At 45.2% G+C, this 27,678-nt stretch overlaps 43 non-coding genes across 43 annotated transcripts; all 43 read right to left on the reverse strand.

Annotated features, from left to right (window-relative positions):
• Positions 1–2,306: 2,306 nt before the first annotated feature.
• Positions 2,307–2,413, reverse strand: LOC130168759 (U6 spliceosomal RNA). The gene has a single exon (XR_008827687.1). It is a non-coding gene; the product is annotated as a U6 spliceosomal RNA (small nuclear RNA).
• Positions 2,414–2,890: 477 nt separating this feature from the next.
• LOC130168762 (U6 spliceosomal RNA) lies at positions 2,891–2,997 on the reverse strand. The gene has a single exon (XR_008827689.1). It is a non-coding gene; the product is annotated as a U6 spliceosomal RNA (small nuclear RNA).
• A 559-nt stretch (positions 2,998–3,556) lies between these two features.
• LOC130168763 (U6 spliceosomal RNA) lies at positions 3,557–3,663 on the reverse strand. Its single transcript, XR_008827690.1, has one exon. It is a non-coding gene; the product is annotated as a U6 spliceosomal RNA (small nuclear RNA).
• Positions 3,664–4,140: 477 nt separating this feature from the next.
• Positions 4,141–4,247, reverse strand: LOC130168764 (U6 spliceosomal RNA). Its single transcript, XR_008827691.1, has one exon. It is a non-coding gene; the product is annotated as a U6 spliceosomal RNA (small nuclear RNA).
• A 477-nt stretch (positions 4,248–4,724) lies between these two features.
• On the reverse strand, positions 4,725–4,831 carry LOC130168765 (U6 spliceosomal RNA). The gene has a single exon (XR_008827692.1). It is a non-coding gene; the product is annotated as a U6 spliceosomal RNA (small nuclear RNA).
• A 477-nt stretch (positions 4,832–5,308) lies between these two features.
• LOC130168766 (U6 spliceosomal RNA) lies at positions 5,309–5,415 on the reverse strand. Its single transcript, XR_008827693.1, has one exon. It is a non-coding gene; the product is annotated as a U6 spliceosomal RNA (small nuclear RNA).
• Positions 5,416–5,907: 492 nt separating this feature from the next.
• LOC130168767 (U6 spliceosomal RNA) lies at positions 5,908–6,014 on the reverse strand. The gene has a single exon (XR_008827694.1). It is a non-coding gene; the product is annotated as a U6 spliceosomal RNA (small nuclear RNA).
• A 477-nt stretch (positions 6,015–6,491) lies between these two features.
• LOC130168768 (U6 spliceosomal RNA) lies at positions 6,492–6,598 on the reverse strand. The gene has a single exon (XR_008827695.1). It is a non-coding gene; the product is annotated as a U6 spliceosomal RNA (small nuclear RNA).
• A 477-nt stretch (positions 6,599–7,075) lies between these two features.
• LOC130168809 (U6 spliceosomal RNA) lies at positions 7,076–7,182 on the reverse strand. The gene has a single exon (XR_008827735.1). It is a non-coding gene; the product is annotated as a U6 spliceosomal RNA (small nuclear RNA).
• Positions 7,183–7,569: 387 nt separating this feature from the next.
• On the reverse strand, positions 7,570–7,676 carry LOC130168769 (U6 spliceosomal RNA). Its single transcript, XR_008827696.1, has one exon. It is a non-coding gene; the product is annotated as a U6 spliceosomal RNA (small nuclear RNA).
• Positions 7,677–8,254: 578 nt separating this feature from the next.
• Positions 8,255–8,361, reverse strand: LOC130168770 (U6 spliceosomal RNA). The gene has a single exon (XR_008827697.1). It is a non-coding gene; the product is annotated as a U6 spliceosomal RNA (small nuclear RNA).
• A 578-nt stretch (positions 8,362–8,939) lies between these two features.
• LOC130168771 (U6 spliceosomal RNA) lies at positions 8,940–9,046 on the reverse strand. The gene has a single exon (XR_008827698.1). It is a non-coding gene; the product is annotated as a U6 spliceosomal RNA (small nuclear RNA).
• Positions 9,047–9,523: 477 nt separating this feature from the next.
• LOC130168773 (U6 spliceosomal RNA) lies at positions 9,524–9,630 on the reverse strand. Its single transcript, XR_008827700.1, has one exon. It is a non-coding gene; the product is annotated as a U6 spliceosomal RNA (small nuclear RNA).
• A 578-nt stretch (positions 9,631–10,208) lies between these two features.
• LOC130168774 (U6 spliceosomal RNA) lies at positions 10,209–10,315 on the reverse strand. The gene has a single exon (XR_008827701.1). It is a non-coding gene; the product is annotated as a U6 spliceosomal RNA (small nuclear RNA).
• Positions 10,316–10,893: 578 nt separating this feature from the next.
• LOC130168775 (U6 spliceosomal RNA) lies at positions 10,894–11,000 on the reverse strand. The gene has a single exon (XR_008827702.1). It is a non-coding gene; the product is annotated as a U6 spliceosomal RNA (small nuclear RNA).
• A 577-nt stretch (positions 11,001–11,577) lies between these two features.
• LOC130168777 (U6 spliceosomal RNA) lies at positions 11,578–11,684 on the reverse strand. Its single transcript, XR_008827703.1, has one exon. It is a non-coding gene; the product is annotated as a U6 spliceosomal RNA (small nuclear RNA).
• A 477-nt stretch (positions 11,685–12,161) lies between these two features.
• On the reverse strand, positions 12,162–12,268 carry LOC130168778 (U6 spliceosomal RNA). The gene has a single exon (XR_008827704.1). It is a non-coding gene; the product is annotated as a U6 spliceosomal RNA (small nuclear RNA).
• Positions 12,269–12,761: 493 nt separating this feature from the next.
• LOC130168779 (U6 spliceosomal RNA) lies at positions 12,762–12,868 on the reverse strand. Its single transcript, XR_008827705.1, has one exon. It is a non-coding gene; the product is annotated as a U6 spliceosomal RNA (small nuclear RNA).
• Positions 12,869–13,584: 716 nt separating this feature from the next.
• On the reverse strand, positions 13,585–13,691 carry LOC130168780 (U6 spliceosomal RNA). The gene has a single exon (XR_008827706.1). It is a non-coding gene; the product is annotated as a U6 spliceosomal RNA (small nuclear RNA).
• A 477-nt stretch (positions 13,692–14,168) lies between these two features.
• On the reverse strand, positions 14,169–14,275 carry LOC130168810 (U6 spliceosomal RNA). Its single transcript, XR_008827736.1, has one exon. It is a non-coding gene; the product is annotated as a U6 spliceosomal RNA (small nuclear RNA).
• A 387-nt stretch (positions 14,276–14,662) lies between these two features.
• On the reverse strand, positions 14,663–14,769 carry LOC130168781 (U6 spliceosomal RNA). Its single transcript, XR_008827707.1, has one exon. It is a non-coding gene; the product is annotated as a U6 spliceosomal RNA (small nuclear RNA).
• A 495-nt stretch (positions 14,770–15,264) lies between these two features.
• On the reverse strand, positions 15,265–15,370 carry LOC130168813 (U6 spliceosomal RNA). Its single transcript, XR_008827739.1, has one exon. It is a non-coding gene; the product is annotated as a U6 spliceosomal RNA (small nuclear RNA).
• A 323-nt stretch (positions 15,371–15,693) lies between these two features.
• LOC130168782 (U6 spliceosomal RNA) lies at positions 15,694–15,800 on the reverse strand. Its single transcript, XR_008827708.1, has one exon. It is a non-coding gene; the product is annotated as a U6 spliceosomal RNA (small nuclear RNA).
• Positions 15,801–16,295: 495 nt separating this feature from the next.
• On the reverse strand, positions 16,296–16,402 carry LOC130168783 (U6 spliceosomal RNA). The gene has a single exon (XR_008827709.1). It is a non-coding gene; the product is annotated as a U6 spliceosomal RNA (small nuclear RNA).
• A 387-nt stretch (positions 16,403–16,789) lies between these two features.
• On the reverse strand, positions 16,790–16,895 carry LOC130168814 (U6 spliceosomal RNA). Its single transcript, XR_008827740.1, has one exon. It is a non-coding gene; the product is annotated as a U6 spliceosomal RNA (small nuclear RNA).
• A 231-nt stretch (positions 16,896–17,126) lies between these two features.
• LOC130168811 (U6 spliceosomal RNA) lies at positions 17,127–17,233 on the reverse strand. Its single transcript, XR_008827737.1, has one exon. It is a non-coding gene; the product is annotated as a U6 spliceosomal RNA (small nuclear RNA).
• Positions 17,234–17,726: 493 nt separating this feature from the next.
• Positions 17,727–17,832, reverse strand: LOC130168815 (U6 spliceosomal RNA). Its single transcript, XR_008827741.1, has one exon. It is a non-coding gene; the product is annotated as a U6 spliceosomal RNA (small nuclear RNA).
• Positions 17,833–18,155: 323 nt separating this feature from the next.
• LOC130168785 (U6 spliceosomal RNA) lies at positions 18,156–18,262 on the reverse strand. Its single transcript, XR_008827711.1, has one exon. It is a non-coding gene; the product is annotated as a U6 spliceosomal RNA (small nuclear RNA).
• A 387-nt stretch (positions 18,263–18,649) lies between these two features.
• Positions 18,650–18,756, reverse strand: LOC130168812 (U6 spliceosomal RNA). The gene has a single exon (XR_008827738.1). It is a non-coding gene; the product is annotated as a U6 spliceosomal RNA (small nuclear RNA).
• Positions 18,757–19,249: 493 nt separating this feature from the next.
• On the reverse strand, positions 19,250–19,356 carry LOC130168786 (U6 spliceosomal RNA). The gene has a single exon (XR_008827712.1). It is a non-coding gene; the product is annotated as a U6 spliceosomal RNA (small nuclear RNA).
• A 493-nt stretch (positions 19,357–19,849) lies between these two features.
• On the reverse strand, positions 19,850–19,956 carry LOC130168787 (U6 spliceosomal RNA). The gene has a single exon (XR_008827713.1). It is a non-coding gene; the product is annotated as a U6 spliceosomal RNA (small nuclear RNA).
• A 495-nt stretch (positions 19,957–20,451) lies between these two features.
• On the reverse strand, positions 20,452–20,558 carry LOC130168788 (U6 spliceosomal RNA). Its single transcript, XR_008827714.1, has one exon. It is a non-coding gene; the product is annotated as a U6 spliceosomal RNA (small nuclear RNA).
• Positions 20,559–21,053: 495 nt separating this feature from the next.
• LOC130168789 (U6 spliceosomal RNA) lies at positions 21,054–21,160 on the reverse strand. The gene has a single exon (XR_008827715.1). It is a non-coding gene; the product is annotated as a U6 spliceosomal RNA (small nuclear RNA).
• Positions 21,161–21,855: 695 nt separating this feature from the next.
• LOC130168790 (U6 spliceosomal RNA) lies at positions 21,856–21,962 on the reverse strand. Its single transcript, XR_008827716.1, has one exon. It is a non-coding gene; the product is annotated as a U6 spliceosomal RNA (small nuclear RNA).
• A 493-nt stretch (positions 21,963–22,455) lies between these two features.
• LOC130168791 (U6 spliceosomal RNA) lies at positions 22,456–22,562 on the reverse strand. Its single transcript, XR_008827717.1, has one exon. It is a non-coding gene; the product is annotated as a U6 spliceosomal RNA (small nuclear RNA).
• A 495-nt stretch (positions 22,563–23,057) lies between these two features.
• LOC130168792 (U6 spliceosomal RNA) lies at positions 23,058–23,164 on the reverse strand. The gene has a single exon (XR_008827718.1). It is a non-coding gene; the product is annotated as a U6 spliceosomal RNA (small nuclear RNA).
• A 495-nt stretch (positions 23,165–23,659) lies between these two features.
• LOC130168757 (U6 spliceosomal RNA) lies at positions 23,660–23,766 on the reverse strand. Its single transcript, XR_008827685.1, has one exon. It is a non-coding gene; the product is annotated as a U6 spliceosomal RNA (small nuclear RNA).
• Positions 23,767–24,245: 479 nt separating this feature from the next.
• LOC130168793 (U6 spliceosomal RNA) lies at positions 24,246–24,352 on the reverse strand. The gene has a single exon (XR_008827719.1). It is a non-coding gene; the product is annotated as a U6 spliceosomal RNA (small nuclear RNA).
• Positions 24,353–24,831: 479 nt separating this feature from the next.
• LOC130168794 (U6 spliceosomal RNA) lies at positions 24,832–24,938 on the reverse strand. The gene has a single exon (XR_008827720.1). It is a non-coding gene; the product is annotated as a U6 spliceosomal RNA (small nuclear RNA).
• A 601-nt stretch (positions 24,939–25,539) lies between these two features.
• LOC130168796 (U6 spliceosomal RNA) lies at positions 25,540–25,646 on the reverse strand. The gene has a single exon (XR_008827722.1). It is a non-coding gene; the product is annotated as a U6 spliceosomal RNA (small nuclear RNA).
• A 479-nt stretch (positions 25,647–26,125) lies between these two features.
• On the reverse strand, positions 26,126–26,232 carry LOC130168797 (U6 spliceosomal RNA). Its single transcript, XR_008827723.1, has one exon. It is a non-coding gene; the product is annotated as a U6 spliceosomal RNA (small nuclear RNA).
• Positions 26,233–26,833: 601 nt separating this feature from the next.
• Positions 26,834–26,940, reverse strand: LOC130168798 (U6 spliceosomal RNA). The gene has a single exon (XR_008827724.1). It is a non-coding gene; the product is annotated as a U6 spliceosomal RNA (small nuclear RNA).
• A 493-nt stretch (positions 26,941–27,433) lies between these two features.
• On the reverse strand, positions 27,434–27,540 carry LOC130168799 (U6 spliceosomal RNA). The gene has a single exon (XR_008827725.1). It is a non-coding gene; the product is annotated as a U6 spliceosomal RNA (small nuclear RNA).
• Between the last annotated feature and the right edge of the window lie 138 nt (positions 27,541–27,678).

A 27,678-nucleotide genomic window follows, 5' to 3' on the forward strand; every position in this document is an offset into this window, starting at 1 on the left:
ATCATCTTGACGGGTTCTTCCGCCAGGCTTTCCCAGCAGACCCTCACAACCCGTTTGGGCCTGCCAGGTCTGCGCGGCGTCTTCCCCCGCCATCTGATCCAACTCATCACCAGGTGGTGGTCGGTTGACAACTCTGCTCCTCTCTTCACCCGGAGTGTCCAAAACATGCGGCCGCAGGTCTGATGATACGACTACAAAGTCGATCATAGACCAGCGACCTAGGGTGTCCTGGTGCCACGTGCACCTGTGGACATCCTTATGTTTGAACATGGTGTTAGTTATGGCCAAGCTGTGACTAGCACAGAAGTCCAATAACTGAACGCTGCTCGGGTTCAGATCGGGCAGGCCGTTCCTCCCCACCACACCTTTCCAGGTCACGCTGTCATTGCCCACGTGAGTGTTGAAGTCTCCCAATAGGACAATGGAGTTCCCTTTCGGGGCACTTTCCAGCACCCGTCCCAAGGACTCCAAAAAAAGCGGGTAGTCTGAACTGCTGTTTGGTGCATAGGCACCGACAACAGTGAGAACCCGATCCCCGACCCGAAGGCTCAGGGACGCAACCCTTTCGTCCGACAGGGTAAACTCCAACATACAGGTAGAGAGCCTGGGGGACACCAAATAGCCCACCCCGGCCCTCCGGAGCAACTCCAGCAAAGAGGAGAGATCAGCCCCTCTCAAGGACTTGGGTTCCGGAGCCAACGCTATGTGTCGAAGTGAGGCCGACTATATCTAGCCGGTATCGCTCAACCTCTTCCACAAGCTCCCGCTCCTTCCCCGCCAGAGAGGTGACGTTCCATGTTCCAAAAACCAATTTCCGTAACCGAGGATCGGATTGCCAAGGCCTCCGCCTTGGTCTGCTGCCCAATCCACACTGCACCGGATCCCGCTGACTCTTCCTGCAGGTGGTGAGCCCACTGGGAGACAAACCCATGTAACTGGTTCGGGCTGGGCCTCGTCCACGGGCCCCAACCCCAGGCCTGGCTCCAGGGCGGGGCCCCGGTGTCCCTCCGGGCCGGGTACTCGGGTTCTTGCTTTTATTCATCATTAGGATCTTCTGAACCGTTCTTCGTCTGGCCCTTCACCTAGAACCAATCTGCCTTGGGAGACCCTACCAGGGGCAAAATGCCCCCGACAACATAGCTCCTAGGGTCATTAGGGCTCTCAAACTCCTCCACCACGGTAAGGTGACGGTTCAAGGAGGAGAATATGAATTCAACACTCCTATTACTCCTCTCTGCTATTATTAGTGCAAGTACTTTTATGTTATTTCATTTAATATTTTGTGGTCATGGTGGAAGAATGATGTGCGAGTTTATAGGTAAACTCTAGATTTAAATTATTCTAAAGTTCAGTGGAAACACAGGAGAAGATGGGTGACGCCCCTGAAACATGCGCCAGCCCCCAGGGGATAAAACAGTTGTGAACAATTCACACATAGCCTATTCTAAGCCTATTCTAAAGCCAAAAGCAAGCCTAAGCCAATTCCAGGCCTAAGCCTAAATCAGAGTTCACAGACAAGAAGATGCGAGAAACGATGCAGAAACTAGAAGTTGAGAACTTTGCTCAAAGCTCAGAGTCCCGGCTCAAAGCCCGGCTCTGTAGCCATGTAAACTCTTAGCTATAAGCTGCTAGCCAAAAACTCATGGCTCTTAGTAATTTTTGCACTTTCGGTGTATTTTATTTTTCTTTGCCACAAGCTACAAATAACATGATTTTTGTCTACATGCGCAATCTTTTATTTTTATAAGCCAAGTCAAGCCCAACTGAACCAAAGCAACAGAAGTGCCTCAGAGTAATTTTGTAACTTTTAATCATCAAGTTTTCCTTTTTGAAGATTTTGACAACTTTAGAGTCATCTGGTCAAAGCCAGTCTGCTCTAAAGTTAGCTAATCTTCTCTGTATCGATTCCAATTTTTCATATGTGCTGCCTGAGCAAGCACACTGGTCCCCATTCCTCATTAGGCCACGCCTGTTTTATGTACTGTTTCCGGTTGCAAAGCCTCGCAAGGAACACCACTCATTCCACACATGCAACAGGCAACCGTTCCCATTCCTCTATTTACCAGTTCCTCATTTGGCCATGCTTGCTCTATGTACTGCTTACAACTGCAAAGCCTCACAAGGAAGACCAGTCAGTCCACACAAGCAACAGGTAACCGTCCTCATTTTGCCAGTTTTGCCAGTTCCTCATTTGGTCATGCCTGCTCTATGTACTGCTCGCAGTTGCAAAGCCTGGCAAGGAAAACCAGTCAGTCCACACAAGTAACTGGCAACCCTCACTTTTAGTTGCTCTACGGCAGCAGATGAAAATGTGGAAACGCTTCACGAATTTGCGTGTCATCCTTTCGCAGGGGCCATGCTAATCTTCTCTGTATCGATTCCAATTTTTCATATGTGCTGCCTGAGCAAGCACATTGGTCCTTGTGCGACGGCTGCATTATATACCCAGGTCGGGAGATCAACCCCGTTGCAGTGGTGCAGACTCAAGTTCTCCCATCCCTAATAGGTGGCATCACAAGAATGGGAGTAGTTATTTCTTCACTTATCAATTTTACATTTGTAATAATAGTATACTAACTACTTAATTACATGATTACAAAATTAACTAGCACAGTACGACCAAAATCTCTGAAACTGAAAACAATTTTTCCAGCCTCAACAGGAAACCATCCCCATTCCTCATTAGGCCACGCCTGTTTTATGTACTGCTTACAGTTGCAAAGCCTCACAAGGAAGACCAGTCAGTCCACACAAGCAACAGGCAACCAACCTCATTTTGCCATGCCTGCTCTATATACTGCTCACAGTTGCAAAGCCTCGCAAGGAAGACCAGTCAGTCCACACAAGTAACTGGCAACCCTCACTTTTAGTTGCTCTACGGCAGCAGATGAAAATGTGGAAACGCTTCACGAATTTGCGTGTCATCCTTTCGCAGGGGCCATGCTAATCTTCTCTGTATCGATTCCAATTTTTCATATGTGCTGCCTGAGCAAGCACATTGGTCCTTGTGCGACGGCTGCATTATAAGCCCAGGTCGGGAGATCAACCCCGTTGCAGTGGTGCAGACTCAAGTTCTCCCATCCCTAATAGGTGGCATCACAAGTATGGGAGTAGTTATTTCTTCACTTATCAATTATACATTTGTAATAATAGTATACTAACTGCTTAATTACATGATTACAAAATTAACTAGCACAGTACGACCAAAATCTCTGACACTGAAAACAATTTTTCCAGCCTCAACAGGAAACCGTCCCCATTCCTCATTAGGCCACGCCTGTTTTATGTACTGCTTACAGTTGCAAAGCCTCACAAGGAAGACCAGTCAGTCCACACAAGCAACAGGCAACCAACCTCATTTTGCCATGCCTGACACTGAAAAATCTCTGACACTGAAAACAATTTTTCCAGCCTCAACAGGAAACCGTCCCCATTCCTCATTAGGCCACGCCTGTTTTATGTACTGCTTACAGTTGCAAAGCCTCACAAGGAAGACCAGTCAGTCCACACAAGTAACTGGCAACCCTCACTTTTAGTTGCTCTACAGCAGCAGATGAAAATGTGGAAACGCTTCACGAATTTGCGTGTCATCCTTTCGCAGGGGCCATGCTAATCTTCTCTGTATCGATTCCAATTTTTCATATGTGCTGCCTGAGCAAGCACATTGGTCCTTGTGCGACGGCTGCATTATATACCCAGGTCGGGAGATCAACCCCGTTGCAGTGGTGCAGACTCAAGTTCTCCCATCCCTAATAGGTGGCATCACAAGAATGGGAGTAGTTATTTCTTCACTTATCAATTTTACATTTGTAATAATAGTATACTAACTGCTTAATTACATGATTACAAAATTAACTAGCACAGTACGACCAAAATCTCTGAAACTGAAAACAATTTTTCCAGCCTCAACAGGAAACCATCCCCATTCCTCATTAGGCCACGCCTGTTTTATGTACTGCTTACAGTTGCAAAGCCTCACAAGGAAGACCAGTCAGTCCACACAAGCAACAGGCAACCAACCTCATTTTGCCATGCCTGCTCTATATACTGCTCACAGTTGCAAAGCCTCGCAAGGAAGACCAGTCAGTCCACACAAGTAACTGGCAACCCTCACTTTTAGTTGCTCTACGGCAGCAGATGAAAATGTGGAAACGCTTCACGAATTTGCGTGTCATCCTTTCGCAGGGGCCATGCTAATCTTCTCTGTATCGATTCCAATTTTTCATATGTGCTGCCTGAGCAAGCACATTGGTCCTTGTGCGACGGCTGCATTATAAGCCCAGGTCGGGAGATCAACCCCGTTGCAGTGGTGCAGACTCAAGTTCTCCCATCCCTAATAGGTGGCATCACAAGTATGGGAGTAGTTATTTCTTCACTTATCAATTATACATTTGTAATAATAGTATACTAACTGCTTAATTACATGATTACAAAATTAACTAGCACAGTACGACCAAAATCTCTGACACTGAAAAAAATTTTTCCAGCCTCAACAGGAAACCGTCCCCATTCCTCATTAGGCCACGCCTGTTTTATGTACTGCTTACAGTTGCAAAGCCTCACAAGGAAGACCAGTCAGTCCACACAAGCAACAGGCAACCAACCTCATTTTGCCATGCCTGCTCTATATACTGCTCACAGTTGCAAAGCCTCGCAAGGAAGACCAGTCAGTCCACACAAGTAACTGGCAACCCTCACTTTTAGTTGCTCTACGGCAGCAGATGAAAATGTGGAAACGCTTCACGAATTTGCGTGTCATCCTTTCGCAGGGGCCATGCTAATCTTCTCTGTATCGATTCCAATTTTTCATATGTGCTGCCTGAGCAAGCACATTGGTCCTTGTGCGACGGCTGCATTATATGCCCAGGTCGGGAGATCAACCCCGTTGCAGTGGTGCAGACTCAAGTTCTCCCATCCCTAATAGGTGGCATCACAAGTATGGGAGTAGTTATTTCTTCACTTATCAATTATACATTTGTAACAATAGTATACTAACTGCTTAATTACATGATTACAAAATTAACTAACACAGTACGACCAAAATCTCTGACACTGAAAACAATTTTTCCAGCCTCAACAGGAAACCGTCCCCATTCCTCATTAGGCCACGCCTGTTTTATGTACTGCTTACAGTTGCAAAGCCTCACAAGGAAGACCAGTCAGTCCACACAAGCAACAGGCAACCAACCTCATTTTGCCATGCCTGCTCTATATACTGCTCACAGTTGCAAAGCCTCGCAAGGAAGACCAGTCAGTCCACACAAGTAACTGGCAACCCTCACTTTTAGTTGCTCTACGGCAGCAGATGAAAATGTGGAAACGCTTCACGAATTTGCGTGTCATCCTTTCGCAGGGGCCATGCTAATCTTCTCTGTATCGATTCCAATTTTTCATATGTGCTGCCTGAGCAAGCACATTGGTCCTTGTGCGACGGCTGCATTATAACCCAGGTCGGGAGATCAACCCCGTTGCAGTGGTGCAGACTCAAGTTCTCCCATCCCTAATAGGTGGCATCACAAGTATGGGAGTAGTTATTTCTTCACTTATCAATTATACATTTGTAATAATAGTATACTAACTGCTTAATTACATGATTAGAAAATTAACTAGCACAGTACGACCAAAATCTCTGAAACTTAAAACAATTTTTCCAGCCTCAACAGGAAACCGTCCCCATTCCTCATTAGGCCACGCCTGTTTTATGTACTGCTTACAGTTGCAAAGCCTCACAAGGAAGACCAGTCAGTCCACACAAGCAACAGGCAACCGTCCTCATTTTGCCAGTTCCTCATTTGGCCATGCCTGCTCTATGTACTGCTCGCAGTTGCAAAGCCTGGCAAGGAAAACCAGTCAGTCCACACAAGTAACTGGCAACCCTCACTTTTAGTTGCTCTACGGCAGCAGATGAAAATGTGGAAACGCTTCACGAATTTGCGTGTCATCCTTTCGCAGGGGCCATGCTAATCTTCTCTGTATCGATTCCAATTTTTCATATGTGCTGCCTGAGCAAGCACATTGGTCCTTGTGCGACGGCTGCATTATATGCCCAGGTCGGGAGATCAACCCCGTTGCAGTGGTGCAGACTCAAGTTCTCCCATCCCTAATAGGTGGCATCACAAGAATGGGAGTAGTTATTTCTTCACTTATCAATTTTACATTTGTAATAATAGTATACTAACTGCTTAATTACATGATTACAAAATTAACTAGCACAGTACGACCAAAATCTCTGAAACTGAAAACAATTTTTCCAGCCTCAACAGGAAACCATCCCCATTCCTCATTAGGCCACGCCTGTTTTATGTACTGCTTACAGTTGCAAAGCCTCACAAGGAAGACCAGTCAGTCCACACAAGCAACAGGCAACCAACCTCATTTTGCCATGCCTGCTCTATATACTGCTCACAGTTGCAAAGCCTCGCAAGGAAGACCAGTCAGTCCACACAAGTAACTGGCAACCCTCACTTTTAGTTGCTCTACGGCAGCAGATGAAAATGTGGAAACGCTTCACGAATTTGCGTGTCATCCTTTCGCAGGGGCCATGCTAATCTTCTCTGTATCGATTCCAATTTTTCATATGTGCTGCCTGAGCAAGCACATTGGTCCTTGTGCGACGGCTGCATTATAAGCCCAGGTCGGGAGATCAACCCCGTTGCAGTGGTGCAGACTCAAGTTCTCCCATCCCTAATAGGTGGCATCACAAGTATGGGAGTAGTTATTTCTTCACTTATCAATTATACATTTGTAATAATAGTATACTAACTGCTTAATTACATGATTACAAAATTAACTAGCACAGTACGACCAAAATCTCTGACACTGAAAACAATTTTTCCAGCCTCAACAGGAAACCGTCCCCATTCCTCATTAGGCCACGCCTGTTTTATGTACTGCTTACAGTTGCAAAGCCTCACAAGGAAGACCAGTCAGTCCACACAAGCAACAGGCAACCAACCTCATTTTGCCATGCCTGCTCTATATACTGCTCACAGTTGCAAAGCCTCGCAAGGAAGACCAGTCAGTCCACACGAGTAACTGGCAACCCTCACTTTTAGTTGCTCTACGGCAGCAGATGAAAATGTGGAAACGCTTCACGAATTTGCGTGTCATCCTTTCGCAGGGGCCATGCTAATCTTCTCTGTATCGATTCCAATTTTTCATATGTGCTGCCTGAGCAGGCACATTGGTCCTTGTGCGACGGCTGCATTATAAGCCCAGGTCGGGAGATCAACCCCGTTGCAGTGGTGCAGACTCAAGTTCTCCCATCCCTAATAGGTGGCATCACAAGTATTGGAGTAGTTGTTTCTTCACTTATCAATTACACATTTGTAACAATAGCATACTAACTGCTTAATTACATGATTACAAAATTAACTAACAAAGTATGACCAAAATCTCTTTGACACTGAAAACAATTTTTCCAGCCTCAACAGGAAACCGTCCCCATTCCTCATTAGGCCACGCCTGTTTTATGTACTGCTTACAGTTGCAAAGCCTCGCAAGGAAGACCAGTCAGTCCACACAAGTAACTGGCAACCCTCACTTTTAGTTGCTCTACGGCAGCAGATGAAAATGTGGAAACGCTTCACGAATTTGCGTGTCATCCTTTCGCAGGGGCCATGCTAATCTTCTCTGTATCGATTCCAATTTTTCATATGTGCTGCCTGAGCAAGCACATTGGTCCTTGTGCGACGGCTGCATTATATGCCCAGGTCGGGAGATCAACCCCGTTGCAGTGGTGCAGACTCAAGTTCTCCCATCCCTAATAGGTGGCATCACAAGTATGGGAGTAGTTATTTCTTCACTTATCAATTATACATTTGTAATAATAGTATACTAACTGCTTAATTACATGATTACAAAATTAACTAACACAGTACGACCAAAATCTCTGACACTGAAAACAATTTTTCCAGCCTCAACAGGAAACCGTCCCCATTCCTCATTAGGCCACGCCTGTTTTATGTACTGCTTACAGTTGCAAAGCCTCACAAGGAAGACCAGTCAGTCCACACAAGCAACCAACCTCATTTTGCCATGCCTGCTCTATATACTGCTTACAGTTGCAAAGCCTCACAAGGAAGACCAGTCAGTCCACACAAGCAACAGGCAACCGTCCTCATTTTGCCAGTTCCTCATTTGGCCATGCCTGCTCTATGTACTGCTCGCAGTTGCAAAGCCTGGCAAGGAAAACCAGTCAGTCCACACAAGTAACTGGCAACCCTCACTTTTAGTTGCTCTACGGCAGCAGATGAAAATGTGGAAACGCTTCACGAATTTGCGTGTCATCCTTTCGCAGGGGCCATGCTAATCTTCTCTGTATCGATTCCAATTTTTCATATGTGCTGCCTGAGCAAGCACATTGGTCCTTGTGCGACGGCTGCATTATATACCCAGGTCGGGAGATCAACCCCGTTGCAGTGGTGCAGACTCAAGTTCTCCCATCCCTAATAGGTGGCATCACAAGAATGGGAGTAGTTATTTCTTCACTTATCAATTTTACATTTGTAATAATAGTATACTAACTGCTTAATTACATGATTACAAAATTAACTAGCACAGTACGACCAAAATCTCTGAAACTGAAAACAATTTTTCCAGCCTCAACAGGAAACCATCCCCATTCCTCATTAGGCCACGCCTGTTTTATGTACTGCTTACAGTTGCAAAGCCTCACAAGGAAGACCAGTCAGTCCACACAAGCAACCAACCTCATTTTGCCATGCCTGCTCTATATACTGCTTACAGTTGCAAAGCCTCACAAGGAAGACCAGTCAGTCCACACAAGCAACAGGCAACCGTCCTCATTTTGCCAGTTCCTCATTTGGCCATGCCTGCTCTATGTACTGCTCGCAGTTGCAAAGCCTGGCAAGGAAAACCAGTCAGTCCACACAAGTAACTGGCAACCCTCACTTTTAGTTGCTCTACGGCAGCAGATGAAAATGTGGAAACGCTTCACGAATTTGCGTGTCATCCTTTCGCAGGGGCCATGCTAATCTTCTCTGTATCGATTCCAATTTTTCATATGTGCTGCCTGAGCAAGCACATTGGTCCTTGTGCGACGGCTGCATTATATACCCAGGTCGGGAGATCAACCCCGTTGCAGTGGTGCAGACTCAAGTTCTCCCATCCCTAATAGGTGGCATCACAAGAATGGGAGTAGTTATTTCTTCACTTATCAATTTTACATTTGTAATAATAGTATACTAACTGCTTAATTACATGATTACAAAATTAACTAGCACAGTACGACCAAAATCTCTGAAACTGAAAACAATTTTTCCAGCCTCAACAGGAAACCGTCCCCATTCCTCATTAGGCCACGCCTGTTTTATGTACTGCTTACAGTTGCAAAGCCTCACAAGGAAGACCAGTCAGTCCACACAAGCAACAGGCAACCAACCTCATTTTGCCATGCCTGCTCTATATACTGCTCACAGTTGCAAAGCCTCGCAAGGAAGACCAGTCAGTCCACACAAGTAACTGGCAACCCTCACTTTTAGTTGCTCTACGGCAGCAGATGAAAATGTGGAAACGCTTCACGAATTTGCGTGTCATCCTTTCGCAGGGGCCATGCTAATCTTCTCTGTATCGATTCCAATTTTTCATATGTGCTGCCTGAGCAAGCACATTGGTCCTTGTGCGACGGCTGCATTATAAGCCCAGGTCGGGAGATCAACCCCGTTGCAGTGGTGCAGACTCAAGTTCTCCCATCCCTAATAGGTGGCATCACAAGTATGGGAGTAGTTATTTCTTCACTTATCAATTATACATTTGTAATAATAGTATACTAACTGCTTAATTACATGATTAGAAAATTAACTAGCACAGTACGACCAAAATCTCTGAAACTTAAAACAATTTTTCCAGCCTCAACAGGAAACCGTCCCCATTCCTCATTAGGCCACGCCTGTTTTATGTACTGCTTACAGTTGCAAAGCCTCACAAGGAAGACCAGTCAGTCCACACAAGCAACCAACCTCATTTTGCCATGCCTGCTCTATATACTGCTTACAGTTGCAAAGCCTCACAAGGAAGACCAGTCAGTCCACACAAGCAACAGGCAACCGTCCTCATTTTGCCAGTTCCTCATTTGGCCATGCCTGCTCTATGTACTGCTCGCAGTTGCAAAGCCTGGCAAGGAAAACCAGTCAGTCCACACAAGTAACTGGCAACCCTCACTTTTAGTTGCTCTACGGCAGCAGATGAAAATGTGGAAACGCTTCACGAATTTGCGTGTCATCCTTTCGCAGGGGCCATGCTAATCTTCTCTGTATCGATTCCAATTTTTCATATGTGCTGCCTGAGCAAGCACATTGGTCCTTGTGCGACGGCTGCATTATATACCCAGGTCGGGAGATCAACCCCGTTGCAGTGGTGCAGACTCAAGTTCTCCCATCCCTAATAGGTGGCATCACAAGAATGGGAGTAGTTATTTCTTCACTTATCAATTTTACATTTGTAATAATAGTATACTAACTGCTTAATTACATGATTACAAAATTAACTAGCACAGTACGACCAAAATCTCTGAAACTGAAAACAATTTTTCCAGCCTCAACAGGAAACCATCCCCATTCCTCATTAGGCCACGCCTGTTTTATGTACTGCTTACAGTTGCAAAGCCTCACAAGGAAGACCAGTCAGTCCACACAAGCAACCAACCTCATTTTGCCATGCCTGCTCTATATACTGCTTACAGTTGCAAAGCCTCACAAGGAAGACCAGTCAGTCCACACAAGCAACAGGCAACCGTCCTCATTTTGCCAGTTCCTCATTTGGCCATGCCTGCTCTATGTACTGCTCGCAGTTGCAAAGCCTGGCAAGGAAAACCAGTCAGTCCACACAAGTAACTGGCAACCCTCACTTTTAGTTGCTCTACGGCAGCAGATGAAAATGTGGAAACGCTTCACGAATTTGCGTGTCATCCTTTCGCAGGGGCCATGCTAATCTTCTCTGTATCGATTCCAATTTTTCATATGTGCTGCCTGAGCAAGCACATTGGTCCTTGTGCGACGGCTGCATTATATACCCAGGTCGGGAGATCAACCCCGTTGCAGTGGTGCAGACTCAAGTTCTCCCATCCCTAATAGGTGGCATCACAAGAATGGGAGTAGTTATTTCTTCACTTATCAATTTTACATTTGTAATAATAGTATACTAACTGCTTAATTACATGATTACAAAATTAACTAGCACAGTACGACCAAAATCTCTGAACTGAAAACAATTTTTCCAGCCTCAACAGGAAACCATCCCCATTCCTCATTAGGCCACGCCTGTTTTATGTACTGCTTACAGTTGCAAAGCCTCACAAGGAAGACCAGTCAGTCCACACAAGCAACCAACCTCATTTTGCCATGCCTGCTCTATATACTGCTTACAGTTGCAAAGCCTCACAAGGAAGACCAGTCAGTCCACACAAGCAACAGGCAACCGTCCTCATTTTGCCAGTTCCTCATTTGGCCATGCCTGCTCTATGTACTGCTCGCAGTTGCAAAGCCTGGCAAGGAAAACCAGTCAGTCCACACAAGTAACTGGCAACCCTCACTTTTAGTTGCTCTACGGCAGCAGATGAAAATGTGGAAACGCTTCACGAATTTGCGTGTCATCCTTTCGCAGGGGCCATGCTAATCTTCTCTGTATCGATTCCAATTTTTCATATGTGCTGCCTGAGCAAGCACATTGGTCCTTGTGCGACGGCTGCATTATATACCCAGGTCGGGAGATCAACCCCGTTGCAGTGGTGCAGACTCAAGTTCTCCCATCCCTAATAGGTGGCATCACAAGTATGGGAGTAGTTATTTCTTCACTTATCAATTTTACATTTGTAATAATAGTATACTAACTGCTTAATTACATGATTACAAAATTAACTAGCACAGTACGACCAAAATCTCTGAAACTGAAAACAATTTTTCCAGCCTCAACAGGAAACCGTCCCCATTCCTCATTAGGCCACGCCTGTTTTATGTACTGCTTACAGTTGCAAAGCCTCACAAGGAAGACCAGTCAGTCCACACAAGCAACAGGCAACCAACCTCATTTTGCCATGCCTGCTCTATATACTGCTCACAGTTGCAAAGCCTCGCAAGGAAGACCAGTCAGTCCACACAAGTAACTGGCAACCCTCACTTTTAGTTGCTCTACGGCAGCAGATGAAAATGTGGAAACGCTTCACGAATTTGCGTGTCATCCTTTCGCAGGGGCCATGCTAATCTTCTCTGTATCGATTCCAATTTTTCATATGTGCTGCCTGAGCAAGCACATTGGTCCTTGTGCGACGGCTGCATTATAAGCCCAGGTCGGGAGATCAACCCCGTTGCAGTGGTGCAGACTCAAGTTCTCCCATCCCTAATAGGTGGCATCACAAGTATGGGAGTAGTTATTTCTTCACTTATCAATTATACATTTGTAATAATAGTATACTAACTGCTTAATTACATGATTACAAAATTAACTAACACAGTACGACCAAAATCTCTGAAACTTAAAACAATTTTTCCAGCCTCAACAGGAAACCGTCCCCATTCCTCATTAGGCCACGCCTGTTTTATGTACTGCTTACAGTTGCAAAGCCTCACAAGGAAGACCAGTCAGTCCACACAAGCAACAGGCAACCGTCCTCATTTTGCCAGTTCCTCATTTGGCCATGCCTGCTCTATGTACTGCTCGCAGTTGCAAAGCCTGGCAAGGAAAACCAGTCAGTCCACACAAGTAACTGGCAACCCTCACTTTTAGTTGCTCTACGGCAGCAGATGAAAATGTGGAAACGCTTCACGAATTTGCGTGTCATCCTTTCGCAGGGGCCATGCTAATCTTCTCTGTATCGATTCCAATTTTTCATATGTGCTGCCTGAGCAAGCACATTGGTCCTTGTGCGACGGCTGCATTATATGCCCAGGTCGGGAGATCAACCCCGTTGCAGTGGTGCAGACTCAAGTTCTCCCATCCCTAATAGGTGGCATCACAAGTATTGGAGTAGTTGTTTCTTCACTTATCAATTACACATTTGTAACAATAGCATACTAACTGCTTAATTACATGATTACAAAATTAACTAACAAAGTATGACCAAAATCTCTTTGACACTGAAAACAATTTTTCCAGCTGCAACAGGAAACCGTCCCCATTCCTAATTAGGCCACGCCTCTTATGTACTGTTTCCTGTTGCAAAGCCTCGCAAGGAACACCACTCATTCCACACATGCAACAGGCAGCTGTCCTAATTCCTCTTTTTGCCAGTTCCTCATTTGGCCATGCCTGCTCTATGTACTGCTTACAGTTGCAAAGCCTCACAAGGAAGACCAGTCAGTCCACACAAGCAACAGGCAACCGTCCTCATTTTGCCAGTTCCTCATTTGGCCATGCCTGCTCTATGTACTGCTCACAGTTGCAAAGCCTGGCAAGGAAGACCAGTCAGTCCACACAAGCAACAGGCAACCGTCCTCATTTTGCCAGTTCCTCATTTGGCCATGCCTGCTCTATATACTGCTCACAGTTGCAAAGCCTGGCAAGGAAGACCAGTCAGTCCACACAAGTAACTGGCAACCCTCACTTTTAGTTGCTCTACGGCAGCAGATGAAAATGTGGAAACGCTTCACGAATTTGCGTGTCATCCTTTCGCAGGGGCCATGCTAATCTTCTCTGTATCGATTCCAATTTTTCATATGTGCTGCCTGAGCAAGCACATTGGTCCTTGTGCGACGGCTGCATTATAAGCCCAGGTCGGGAGATCAACCCCGTTGCAGTGGTGCAGACTCAAGTTCTCCCATCCCTAATAGGTGGCATCACAAGTATGGGAGTAGTTATTTCTTCACTTATCAATTATACATTTGTAATAATAGTATACTAACTGCTTAATTACATGATTACAAAATTAACTAGCACAGTACGACCAAAATCTCTGACACTGAAAAAAATTTTTCCAGCCTCAACAGGAAACCATCCCCATTCCTCATTAGGCCACGCCTGTTTTATGTACTGCTTACAGTTGCAAAGCCTCACAAGGAAGACCAGTCAGTCCACACAAGCAACAGGCAACCAACCTCATTTTGCCATGCCTGCTCTATATACTGCTCACAGTTGCAAAGCCTCGCAAGGAAGACCAGTCAGTCCACACAAGTAACTGGCAACCCTCACTTTTAGTTGCTCTACGGCAGCAGATGAAAATGTGGAAACGCTTCACGAATTTGCGTGTCATCCTTTCGCAGGGGCCATGCTAATCTTCTCTGTATCGATTCCAATTTTTCATATGTGCTGCCTGAGCAGGCACATTGGTCCTTGTGCGACGGCTGCATTATAAGCCCAGGTCGGGAGATCAACCCCGTTGCAGTGGTGCAGACTCAAGTTCTCCCATCCCTAATAGGTGGCATCACAAGTATTGGAGTAGTTGTTTCTTCACTTATCAATTACACATTTGTAACAATAGCATACTAACTGCTTAATTACATGATTACAAAATTAACTAGCACAGTACGACCAAAATCTCTTTGACACTGAAAACAATTTTTCCAGCCTCAACAGGAAACCGTCCCCATTCCTCATTAGGCCACGCCTGTTTTATGTACTGCTTACAGTTGCAAAGCCTCGCAAGGAAGACCAGTCAGTCCACACAAGTAACTGGCAACCCTCACTTTTAGTTGCTCTACGGCAGCAGATGAAAATGTGGAAACGCTTCACGAATTTGCGTGTCATCCTTTCGCAGGGGCCATGCTAATCTTCTCTGTATCGATTCCAATTTTTCATATGTGCTGCCTGAGCAAGCACATTGGTCCTTGTGCGACGGCTGCATTATATGCCCAGGTCGGGAGATCAACCCCGTTGCAGTGGTGCAGACTCAAGTTCTCCCATCCCTAATAGGTGGCATCACAAGTATGGGAGTAGTTATTTCTTCACTTATCAATTATACATTTGTAATAATAGCATACTAACTGCTTAATTACATGATTACAAAATTAACTAACACAGTACGACCAAAATCTCTTTGAGACTGAAAACAATTTTTCCAGCCTCAACAGGAAACCGTCCCCATTCCTCATTAGGCCACGCCTGTTTTATGTACTGCTTACAGTTGCAAAGCCTCACAAGGAAGACCAGTCAGTCCACACAAGCAACAGGCAACCGTCCTCATTTTGCCAGTTCCTCATTTGGCCATGCCTGCTCTATATACTGCTCACAGTTGCAAAGCCTCGCAAGGAAGACCAGTCAGTCCACACAAGTAACTGGCAACCCTCACTTTTAGTTGCTCTACGGCAGCAGATGAAAATGTGGAAACGCTTCACGAATTTGCGTGTCATCCTTTCGCAGGGGCCATGCTAATCTTCTCTGTAGTTATTTCTTCACTTATCAATTATACATTTGTAATAATAGTATACTAACTGCTTAATTACATGATTACAAAATTAACTAACACAGTACGACCAAAATCTCTGACACTGAAAACAATTTTTCCAGCCTCAACAGGAAACCGTCCCCATTCCTCATTAGGCCACGCCTGTTTTATGTACTGCTTACAGTTGCAAAGCCTCACAAGGAAGACCAGTCAGTCCACACAAGCAACAGGCAACCAACCTCATTTTGCCATGCCTGCTCTATATACTGCTCACAGTTGCAAAGCCTCGCAAGGAAGACCAGTCAGTCCACACAAGTAACTGGCAACCCTCACTTTTAGTTGCTCTACGGCAGCAGATGAAAATGTGGAAACGCTTCACGAATTTGCGTGTCATCCTTTCGCAGGGGCCATGCTAATCTTCTCTGTATCGATTCCAATTTTTCATATGTGCTGCCTGAGCAAGCACATTGGTTCTTGTGCGACGGCTGCATTATATGCCCAGGTCGGGAGATCAACCCCGTTGCAGTGGTGCAGACTCAAGTTCTCCCATCCCTAATAGGTGGCATCACAAGTATGGGAGTAGTTGTTTCTTCACTTATCAATTACACATTTGTAATAATAGCATACTAACTGCTTAATTACATGATTACAAAATTAACTAACACAGTACGACCAAAATCTCTTTGAGACTGAAAACAATTTTTCCAGCCTCAACAGGAAACCGTCCCCATTCCTCATTAGGCCACGCCTGTTTTATGTACTGCTTACAGTTGCAAAGCCTCACAAGGAAGACCAGTCAGTCCACACAAGCAACAGGCAACCGTCCTCATTTTGCCAGTTCCTCATTTGGCCATGCCTGCTCTATGTACTGCTCGCAGTTGCAAAGCCTGGCAAGGAAAACCAGTCAGTCCACACAAGTAACTGGCAACCCTCACTTTTAGTTGCTCTACGGCAGCAGATGAAAATGTGGAAACGCTTCACGAATTTGCGTGTCATCCTTTCGCAGGGGCCATGCTAATCTTCTCTGTATCGATTCCAATTTTTCATATGTGCTGCCTGAGCAAGCACATTGGTCCTTGTGCGACGGCTGCATTATATGCCCAGGTCGGGAGATCAACCCCGTTGCAGTGGTGCAGACTCAAGTTCTCCCATCCCTAATAGGTGGCATCACAAGTATGGGAGTAGTTGTTTCTTCACTTATCAATTACACATTTGTAACAATAGCATACTAACTGCTTAATTACATGATTACAAAATTAACTAGCACAGTACGACCAAAATCTCTTTGACACTGAAAACAATTTTTCCAGCCTCAACAGGAAACCGTCCCCATTCCTAATTAGGCCACGCCTGTTTTATGTACTGCTTACAGTTGCAAAGCCTCACAAGGAAGACCAGTCAGTCCACACAAGTAACTGGCAACCCTCACTTTTAGTTGCTCTACGGCAGCAGATGAAAATGTGGAAACGCTTCACGAATTTGCGTGTCATCCTTTCGCAGGGGCCATGCTAATCTTCTCTGTAGTTATTTCTTCACTTATCAATTATACATTTGTAATAATAGTATACTAACTGCTTAATTACATGATTACAAAATTAACTAGCACAGTACGACCAAAATCTCTGACACTGAAAACAATTTTTCCAGCCTCAACAGGAAACCGTCCCCATTCCTCATTAGGCCACGCCTGTTTTATGTACTGCTTACAGTTGCAAAGCCTCGCAAGGAAGACCAGTCAGTCCACACGAGTAACTGGCAACCCTCACTTTTAGTTGCTCTACGGCAGCAGATGAAAATGTGGAAACGCTTCACGAATTTGCGTGTCATCCTTTCGCAGGGGCCATGCTAATCTTCTCTGTATCGATTCCAATTTTTCATATGTGCTGCCTGAGCAGGCACATTGGTCCTTGTGCGACGGCTGCATTATATGCCCAGGTCGGGAGATCAACCCCGTTGCAGTGGTGCAGACTCAAGTTCTCCCATCCCTAATAGGTGGCATCACAAGTATGGGAGTAGTTATTTCTTCACTTATCAATTATACATTTGTAATAATAGTATACTAACTGCTTAATTACATGATTACAAAATTAACTAGCACAGTACGACCAAAATCTCTGACACTGAAAACAATTTTTCCAGCCTCAACAGGAAACCGTCCCCATTCCTCATTAGGCCACGCCTGTTTTATGTACTGCTTACAGTTGCAAAGCCTCACAAGGAAGACCAGTCAGTCCACACAAGCAACAGGCAACCGTCCTCATTTTGCCAGTTCCTCATTTGGCCATGCCTGCTCTATGTACTGCTCGCAGTTGCAAAGCCTGGCAAGGAAAACCAGTCAGTCCACACAAGTAACTGGCAACCCTCACTTTTAGTTGCTCTACGGCAGCAGATGAAAATGTGGAAACGCTTCACGAATTTGCGTGTCATCCTTTCGCAGGGGCCATGCTAATCTTCTCTGTAGTTATTTCTTCACTTATCAATTATACATTTGTAATAATAGTATACTAACTGCTTAATTACATGATTACAAAATTAACTAGCACAGTACGACCAAAATCTCTGACACTGAAAACAATTTTTCCAGCCTCAACAGGAAACCGTCCCCATTCCTCATTAGGCCACGCCTGTTTTATGTACTGCTTACAGTTGCAAAGCCTCACAAGGAAGACCAGTCAGTCCACACAAGCAACAGGCAACCAACCTCATTTTGCCATGCCTGCTCTATATACTGCTCACAGTTGCAAAGCCTCGCAAGGAAGACCAGTCAGTCCACACAAGTAACTGGCAACCCTCACTTTTAGTTGCTCTACGGCAGCAGATGAAAATGTGGAAACGCTTCACGAATTTGCGTGTCATCCTTTCGCAGGGGCCATGCTAATCTTCTCTGTATCGATTCCAATTTTTCATATGTGCTGCCTGAGCAAGCACATTGGTCCTTGTGCGACGGCTGCATTATATGCCCAGGTCGGGAGATCAACCCCGTTGCAGTGGTGCAGACTCAAGTTCTCCCATCCCTAATAGGTGGCATCACAAGTATGGGAGTAGTTGTTTCTTCACTTATCAATTACACATTTGTAATAATAGCATACTAACTGCTTAATTACATGATTACAAAATTAACTAACACAGTACGACCAAAATCTCTTTGAGACTGAAAACAATTTTTCCAGCCTCAACAGGAAACCGTCCCCATTCCTCATTAGGCCACGCCTGTTTTATGTACTGCTTACAGTTGCAAAGCCTCGCAAGGAAGACCAGTCAGTCCACACAAGTAACTGGCAACCCTCACTTTTAGTTGCTCTACGGCAGCAGATGAAAATGTGGAAACGCTTCACGAATTTGCGTGTCATCCTTTCGCAGGGGCCATGCTAATCTTCTCTGTATCGATTCCAATTTTTCATATGTGCTGCCTGAGCAGGCACATTGGTCCTTGTGCGACGGCTGCATTATATGCCCAGGTCGGGAGATCAACCCCGTTGCAGTGGTGCAGACTCAAGTTCTCCCATCCCTAATAGGTGGCATCACAAGTATGGGAGTAGTTATTTCTTCACTTATCAATTATACATTTGTAATAATAGTATACTAACTGCTTAATTACATGATTACAAAATTAACTAGCACAGTACGACCAAAATCTCTGACACTGAAAACAATTTTTCCAGCCTCAACAGGAAACCGTCCCCATTCCTCATTAGGCCACGCCTGTTTTATGTACTGCTTACAGTTGCAAAGCCTCACAAGGAAGACCAGTCAGTCCACACAAGCAACAGGCAACCGTCCTCATTTTGCCAGTTCCTCATTTGGCCATGCCTGCTCTATATACTGCTCACAGTTGCAAAGCCTCGCAAGGAAGACCAGTCAGTCCACACAAGTAACTGGCAACCCTCACTTTTAGTTGCTCTACGGCAGCAGATGAAAATGTGGAAACGCTTCACGAATTTGCGTGTCATCCTTTCGCAGGGGCCATGCTAATCTTCTCTGTATCGATTCCAATTTTTCATATGTGCTGCCTGAGCAAGCACATTGGTCCTTGTGCGACGGCTGCATTATATGCCCAGGTCGGGAGATCAACCCCGTTGCAGTGGTGCAGACTCAAGTTCTCCCATCCCTAATAGGTGGCATCACAAGTATGGGAGTAGTTATTTCTTCACTTATCAATTATACATTTGTAATAATAGTATACTAACTGCTTAATTACATGATTACAAAATTAACTAGCACAGTACGACCAAAATCTCTGACACTGAAAACAATTTTTCCAGCCTCAACAGGAAACCGTCCCCATTCCTCATTAGGCCACGCCTGTTTTATGTACTGCTTACAGTTGCAAAGCCTCACAAGGAAGACCAGTCAGTCCACACAAGCAACAGGCAACCGTCCTCATTTTGCCAGTTCCTCATTTGGCCATGCCTGCTCTATATACTGCTCACAGTTGCAAAGCCTCGCAAGGAAGACCAGTCAGTCCACACAAGTAACTGGCAACCCTCACTTTTAGTTGCTCTACGGCAGCAGATGAAAATGTGGAAACGCTTCACGAATTTGCGTGTCATCCTTTCGCAGGGGCCATGCTAATCTTCTCTGTATCGATTCCAATTTTTCATATGTGCTGCCTGAGCAAGCACATTGGTCCTTGTGCGACGGCTGCATTATAAGCCCAGGTCGGGAGATCAACCCCGTTGCAGTGGTGCAGACTCAAGTTCTCCCATCCCTAATAGGTGGCATCACAAGTATGGGAGTAGTTATTTCTTCACTTATCAATTATACATTTGTAATAATAGTATACTAACTGCTTAATTACATGATTACAAAATTAACTAACACAGTACGACCAAAATCTCTTTGAGACTGAAAACAATTTTTCCAGCCTCAACAGGAAACCGTCCCCATTCCTCATTAGGCCACGCCTGTTTTATGTACTGCTTACAGTTGCAAAGCCTCACAAGGAAGACCAGTCAGTCCACACAAGCAACAGGCAACCAACCTCATTTTGCCAGTTCCTCATTTGGCCATGCCTGCTCTATATACTGCTCACAGTTGCAAAGCCTCGCAAGGAAGACCAGTCAGTCCACACAAGTAACTGGCAACCCTCACTTTTAGTTGCTCTACGGCAGCAGATGAAAATGTGGAAACGCTTCACGAATTTGCGTGTCATCCTTTCGCAGGGGCCATGCTAATCTTCTCTGTATCGATTCCAATTTTTCATATGTGCTGCCTGAGCAAGCACATTGGTTCTTGTGCGACGGCTGCATTATAAGCCCAGGTCGGGAGATCAACCCCGTTGCAGTGGTGCAGACTCAAGTTCTCCCATCCCTAATAGGTGGCATCACAAGTATGGGAGTAGTTGTTTCTTCACTTATCAATTACACATTTGTAATAATAGTATACTAACTGCTTAATTACATGATTACAAAATTAACTAACACAGTACGACCAAAATCTCTTTGAGACTGAAAACAATTTTTCCAGCCTCAACAGGAAACCGTCCCCATTCCTCATTAGGCCACGCCTGTTTTATGTACTGCTTACAGTTGCAAAGCCTGGCAAGGAAGACCAGTCAGTCCACACAAGCAACAGGCAACCGTCCTCATTTTGCCAGTTCCTCATTTGGCCATGCCTGCTCTATGTACTGCTCGCAGTTGCAAAGCCTGGCAAGGAAAACCAGTCAGTCCACACAAGTAACTGGCAACCCTCACTTTTAGTTGCTCTACGGCAGCAGATGAAAATGTGGAAACGCTTCACGAATTTGCGTGTCATCCTTTCGCAGGGGCCATGCTAATCTTCTCTGTATCGATTCCAATTTTTCATATGTGCTGCCTGAGCAAGCACATTGGTTCTTGTGCGACGGCTGCATTATATGCCCAGGTCGGGAGATCAACCCCGTTGCAGTGGTGCAGACTCAAGTTCTCCCATCCCTAATAGGTGGCATCACAAGTATGGGAGTAGTTATTTCTTCACTTATCAATTATACATTTGTAATAATAGCATACTAACTGCTTAATTACATGATTACAAAATTAACTAACACAGTACGACCAAAATCTCTTTGACACTGAAAACAATTTTTCCAGCCTCAACAGGAAACCGTCCCCATTCCTCATTAGGCCACGCCTGTTTTATGTACTGCTTACAGTTGCAAAGCCTCACAAGGAAGACCAGTCAGTCCACACAAGCAACAGGCAACCAACCTCATTTTGCCATGCCTGCTCTATATACTGCTCACAGTTGCAAAGCCTCACAAGGAAGACCAGTCAGTCCACACAAGCAACAGGCAACCGTCCTCATTTTGCCAGTTCCTCATTTGGCCATGCCTGCTCTATGTACTGCTTACAGTTGCAAAGCCTCACAAGGAAGACCAGTCAGTCCACACAAGCAACAGGCAACCGTCCTCATTTTGCCAGTTCCTCATTTGGCCATGCCTGCTCTATGTACTGCTCGCAGTTGCAAAGCCTGGCAAGGAAAACCAGTCAGTCCACACAAGTAACTGGCAACCCTCACTTTTAGTTGCTCTACGGCAGCAGATGAAAATGTGGAAACGCTTCACGAATTTGCGTGTCATCCTTTCGCAGGGGCCATGCTAATCTTCTCTGTATCGATTCCAATTTTTCATATGTGCTGCCTGAGCAAGCACATTGGTCCTTGTGCGACGGCTGCATTATAAGCCCAGGTCGGGAGATCAACCCCGTTGCAGTGGTGCAGACTCAAGTTCTCCCATCCCTAATAGGTGGCATCACAAGTATGGGAGTAGTTATTTCTTCACTTATCAATTATACATTTGTAATAATAGTATACTAACTGCTTAATTACATGATTACAAAATTAACTAACACAGTACGACCAAAATCTCTGACACTGAAAACAATTTTTCCAGCCTCAACAGGAAACCGTCCCCATTCCTCATTAGGCCACGCCTGTTTTATGTACTGCTTACAGTTGCAAAGCCTCACAAGGAAGACCAGTCAGTCCACACAAGCAACAGGCAACCGTCCTCATTTTGCCAGTTCCTCATTTGGCCATGCCTGCTCTATATACTGCTCACAGTTGCAAAGCCTCGCAAGGAAGACCAGTCAGTCCACACAAGTAACTGGCAACCCTCACTTTTAGTTGCTCTACGGCAGCAGATGAAAATGTGGAAACGCTTCACGAATTTGCGTGTCATCCTTTCGCAGGGGCCATGCTAATCTTCTCTGTATCGATTCCAATTTTTCATATGTGCTGCCTGAGCAAGCACATTGGTTCTTGTGCGACGGCTGCATTATATGCCCAGGTCGGGAGATCAACCCCGTTGCAGTGGTGCAGACTCAAGTTCTCCCATCCCTAATAGGTGGCATCACAAGTATGGGAGTAGTTATTTCTTCACTTATCAATTACACATTTGTAATAATAGCATACTAACTGCTTAATTACATGATTACAAAATTAACTAACACAGTACGACCAAAATCTCTTTGAGACTGAAAACAATTTTTCCAGCCTCAACAGGAAACCGTCCCCATTCCTCATTAGGCCACGCCTGTTTTATGTACTGCTTACAGTTGCAAAGCCTCACAAGGAAGACCAGTCAGTCCACACAAGCAACAGGCAACCGTCCTCATTTTGCCAGTTCCTCATTTGGCCATGCCTGCTCTATATACTGCTCACAGTTGCAAAGCCTCGCAAGGAAGACCAGTCAGTCCACACAAGTAACTGGCAACCCTCACTTTTAGTTGCTCTACGGCAGCAGATGAAAATGTGGAAACGCTTCACGAATTTGCGTGTCATCCTTTCGCAGGGGCCATGCTAATCTTCTCTGTATCGATTCCAATTTTTCATATGTGCTGCCTGAGCAAGCACATTGGTCCTTGTGCGACGGCTGCATTATAAGCCCAGGTCGGGAGATCAACCCCGTTGCAGTGGTGCAGACTCAAGTTCTCCCATCCCTAATAGGTGGCATCACGAGTATGGGAGTAGTTGTTTCTTCACTTATCAATTACACATTTGTAATAATAGCATACTAACTGCTTAATTACATGATTACAAAATTAACTAACACAGTACGACCAAAATCTCTTTGAGACTGAAAACAATTTTTCCAGCCTCAACAGGAAACCGTCCCCATTCCTCATTAGGCCACGCCTGTTTTATGTACTGCTTACAGTTGGAAAGCCTCACAAGGAAGACCAGTCAGTCCACACAAGCAACAGGCAACCGTCCTCATTTTGCCAGTTCCTCATTTGGCCATGCCTGCTCTATATACTGCTCACAGTTGCAAAGCCTCGCAAGGAAGACCAGTCAGTCCACACAAGTAACTGGCAACCCTCACTTTTAGTTGCTCTACGGCAGCAGATGAAAATGTGGAAACGCTTCACGAATTTGCGTGTCATCCTTTCGCAGGGGCCATGCTAATCTTCTCTGTATCGATTCCAATTTATCATATGTGCTGCCTGAGCAAGCACATTGGTCCTTGTGCGACGGCTGCATTATAAGCCCAGGTCGGGAGATCAACCCCGTTGCAGTGGTGCAGACTCAAGTTCTCCCATCCCTAATAGGTGGCATCACAAGTATGGGAGTAGTTATTTCTTCACTTATCAATTATACATTTGTAATAATAGTATACTAACTGCTTAATTACATGATTACAAAATTAACTAACACAGTACGACCAAAATCTCTTTGAGACTGAAAACAATTTTTCCAGCCTCAACAGGAAACCGTCCCCATTCCTCATTAGGCCACGCCTGTTTTATGTACTGCTTACAGTTGCAAAGCCTCACAAGGAAGACCAGTCAGTCCACACAAGCAACAGGCAACCAACCTCATTTTGCCATGCCTGCTCTATATACTGCTCACAGTTGCAAAGCCTCGCAAGGAAGACCAGTCAGTCCACACGAGTAACTGGCAACCCTCACTTTTAGTTGCTCTACGGCAGCAGATGAAAATGTGGAAACGCTTCACGAATTTGCGTGTCATCCTTTCGCAGGGGCCATGCTAATCTTCTCTGTATCGATTCCAATTTTTCATATGTGCTGCCTGAGCAAGCACATTGGTCCTTGTGCGACGGCTGCATTATAAGCCCAGGTCGGGAGATCAACCCCGTTGCAGTGGTGCAGACTCAAGTTCTCCCATCCCTAATAGGTGACATCACAAGTATGGGAGTAGTTATTTCTTCACTTATCAATTATACATTTGTAATAATAGTATACTAACTGCTTAATTACATGATTACAAAATTAACTAACACAGTACGACCAAAATCTCTTTGAGACTGAAAACAATTTTTCCAGCCTCAACAGGAAACCGTCCCCATTCCTCATTAGGCCACGCCTGTTTTATGTACTGCTTACAGTTGCAAAGCCTCACAAGGAAGACCAGTCAGTCCACACAAGCAACAGGCAACCAACCTCATTTTGCCATGCCTGCTCTATATACTGCTCACAGTTGCAAAGCCTCGCAAGGAAGACCAGTCAGTCCACACGAGTAACTGGCAACCCTCACTTTTAGTTGCTCTACGGCAGCAGATGAAAATGTGGAAACGCTTCACGAATTTGCGTGTCATCCTTTCGCAGGGGCCATGCTAATCTTCTCTGTATCGATTCCAATTTTTCATATGTGCTGCCTGAGCAAGCACATTGGTCCTTGTGCGACGGCTGCAATATAAGCCCAGGTCGGGAGATCAACCCCGTTGCAGTGGTGCAGACTCAAGTTCTCCCATCCCTAATAGGTGGCATCACAAGTATGGGAGTAGTTGTTTCTTCACTTATCAATTACACATTTGTAATAATAGCATACTAACTGCTTAATTACATGATTACAAAATTAACTAACCCAGTACGACCAAAATCTCTGACACTGAAAACAATTTTTCCAGCCTCAACAGGAAACCGTCCCCATTCCTCATTAGGCCACGCCTGTTTTATGTACTGTTTCCGGTTGCAAAGCCTCGCAAGGAACACCACTCATTCCACACATGCAACAGGCAGCTGTCCTAATTCCTCTTTTTGCCAGTTCCTCATTTGGCCATGCCTGCTCTATGTACTGCTTACAACTGCAAAGCCTCACAAGGAAGACCATTCAGTCCACACAAGCAACCGTCCTCATTTTGCCAGTTCCTCATTTGGCCATGCCTGCTCTATATACTACTCACAGTTGCAAAGCCTCGCAAGGAAGACCAGTCAGTCCACACAAGTAACTGGCAACCCTCACTTTTAGTTGCTCTACGGCAGCAGATGAAAATGTGGAAACGCTTCACGAATTTGCGTGTCATCCTTTCGCAGGGGCCATGCTAATCTTCTCTGTATCGATTCCAATTTTTCATATGTGCTGCCTGAGCAAGCACATTGGTCCTTGTGCGACGGCTGCATTATAAGCCCAGGTCGGGAGATCAACCCCGTTGCAGTGGTGCAGACTCAAGTTCTCCCATCCCTAATAGGTGGCATCACAAGTATGGGAGTAGTTATTTCTTCACTTATCAATTACACATTTGTAATAATAGCATACTAACTGCTTAATTACATGATTACAAAATTAACTAACACAGTACGACCAAAATCTCTTTGAGACTGAAAACAATTTTTCCAGCCTCAACAGGAAACCGTCCCCATTCCTCATTAGGCCACGCCTGTTTTATGTACTGCTTACAGTTGGAAAGCCTCAGAAGGAAGACCAGTCAGTCCACACAAGCAACAGGCAACCAACCTCATTTTGCCATGCCTGCTCTATATACTGCTCACAGTTGCAAAGCCTCGCAAGGAAGACCAGTCAGTCCACACGAGTAACTGGCAACCCTCACTTTTAGTTGCTCTACGGCAGCAGATGAAAATGTGGAAACGCTTCACGAATTTGCGTGTCATCCTTTCGCAGGGGCCATGCTAATCTTCTCTGTATCGATTCCAATTTTTCATATGTGCTGCCTGAGCAAGCACATTGGTCCTTGTGCGACGGCTGCAATATAAGCCCAGGTCGGGAGATCAACCCCGTTGCAGTGGTGCAGACTCAAGTTCTCCCATCCCTAATAGGTGGCATCACAAGTATGGGAGTAGTTGTTTCTTCACTTATCAATTACACATTTGTAATAATAGCATACTAACTGCTTAATTACATGATTACAAAATTAACTAGCACAGTACGACCAAAATCTCTGACACTGAAAACAATTTTTCCAGCCTCAACAGGAAACCGTCCCCATTCCTCATTAGGCCACGCCTGTTTTATGTACTGTTTCCGGTTGCAAAGCCTCGCAAGGAACACCACTCATTCCACACATGCAACAGGCAGCTGTCCTAATTCCTCTTTTTGCCAGTTCCTCATTTGGCCATGCCTGCTCTATGTACTGCTTACAACTGCAAAGCCTCACAAGGAAGACCATTCAGTCCACACAAGCAACCGTCCTCATTTTGCCAGTTCCTCATTTGGCCATGCCTGCTCTATATACTACTCACAGTTGCAAAGCCTCGCAAGGAAGACCAGTCAGTCCACACAAGTAACTGGCAACCCTCACTTTTAGTTGCTCTACGGCAGCAGATGAAAATGTGGAAACGCTTCACGAATTTGCGTGTCATCCTTTCGCAGGGGCCATGCTAATCTTCTCTGTATCGATTCCAATTTTTCATATGTGCTGCCTGAGCAAGCACATTGGTCCTTGTGCGACGGCTGCAATATATGCCCAGGTCGGGAGATCAACCCCGTTGCAGTGGTGCAGACTCAAGTTCTCCCATCCCTAATAGGTGGCATCACAAGTATGGGAGTAGTTATTTCTTCACTTATCAATTATACATTTGTAATAATAGTATACTAACTGCTTAATTACATGATTACAAAATTAACTAACACAGTACGACCAAAATCTCTGACACTGAAAACAATTTTTCCAGCCTCAACAGGAAACCGTCCCCATTCCTCATTAGGCCACGCCTGTTTTATGTACTGCTTACAGTTGCAAAGCCTCACAAGGAAGACCAGTCAGTCCACACAAGCAACAGGCAACCGTCCTCATTTTGCCAGTTCCTCATTTGGCCATGCCTGCTCTATATACTACTCACAGTTGCAAAGCCTCGCAAGGAAGACCAGTCAGTCCACACAAGTAACTGGCAACCCTCACTTTTAGTTGCTCTACGGCAGCAGATGAAAATGTGGAAACGCTTCACGAATTTGCGTGTCATCCTTTCGCAGGGGCCATGCTAATCTTCTCTGTATCGATTCCAATTTTTCATATGTGCTGCCTGAGCAAGCACATTGGTCCTTGTGCGACGGCTGCATTATATGCCCAGGTCGGGAGATCAACCCCGTTGCAGTGGTGCAGACTCAAGTTCTCCATCCCTAATAGGTGGCATCACAAGTATGGGAGTAGTTATTTCTTCACTTATCAATTA

The sequence above is a fragment of the Seriola aureovittata genome, chromosome 4 (assembly GCF_021018895.1).
Source record: "Seriola aureovittata isolate HTS-2021-v1 ecotype China chromosome 4, ASM2101889v1, whole genome shotgun sequence".
Taxonomy (NCBI): domain Eukaryota; kingdom Metazoa; phylum Chordata; class Actinopteri; order Carangiformes; family Carangidae; genus Seriola; species Seriola aureovittata.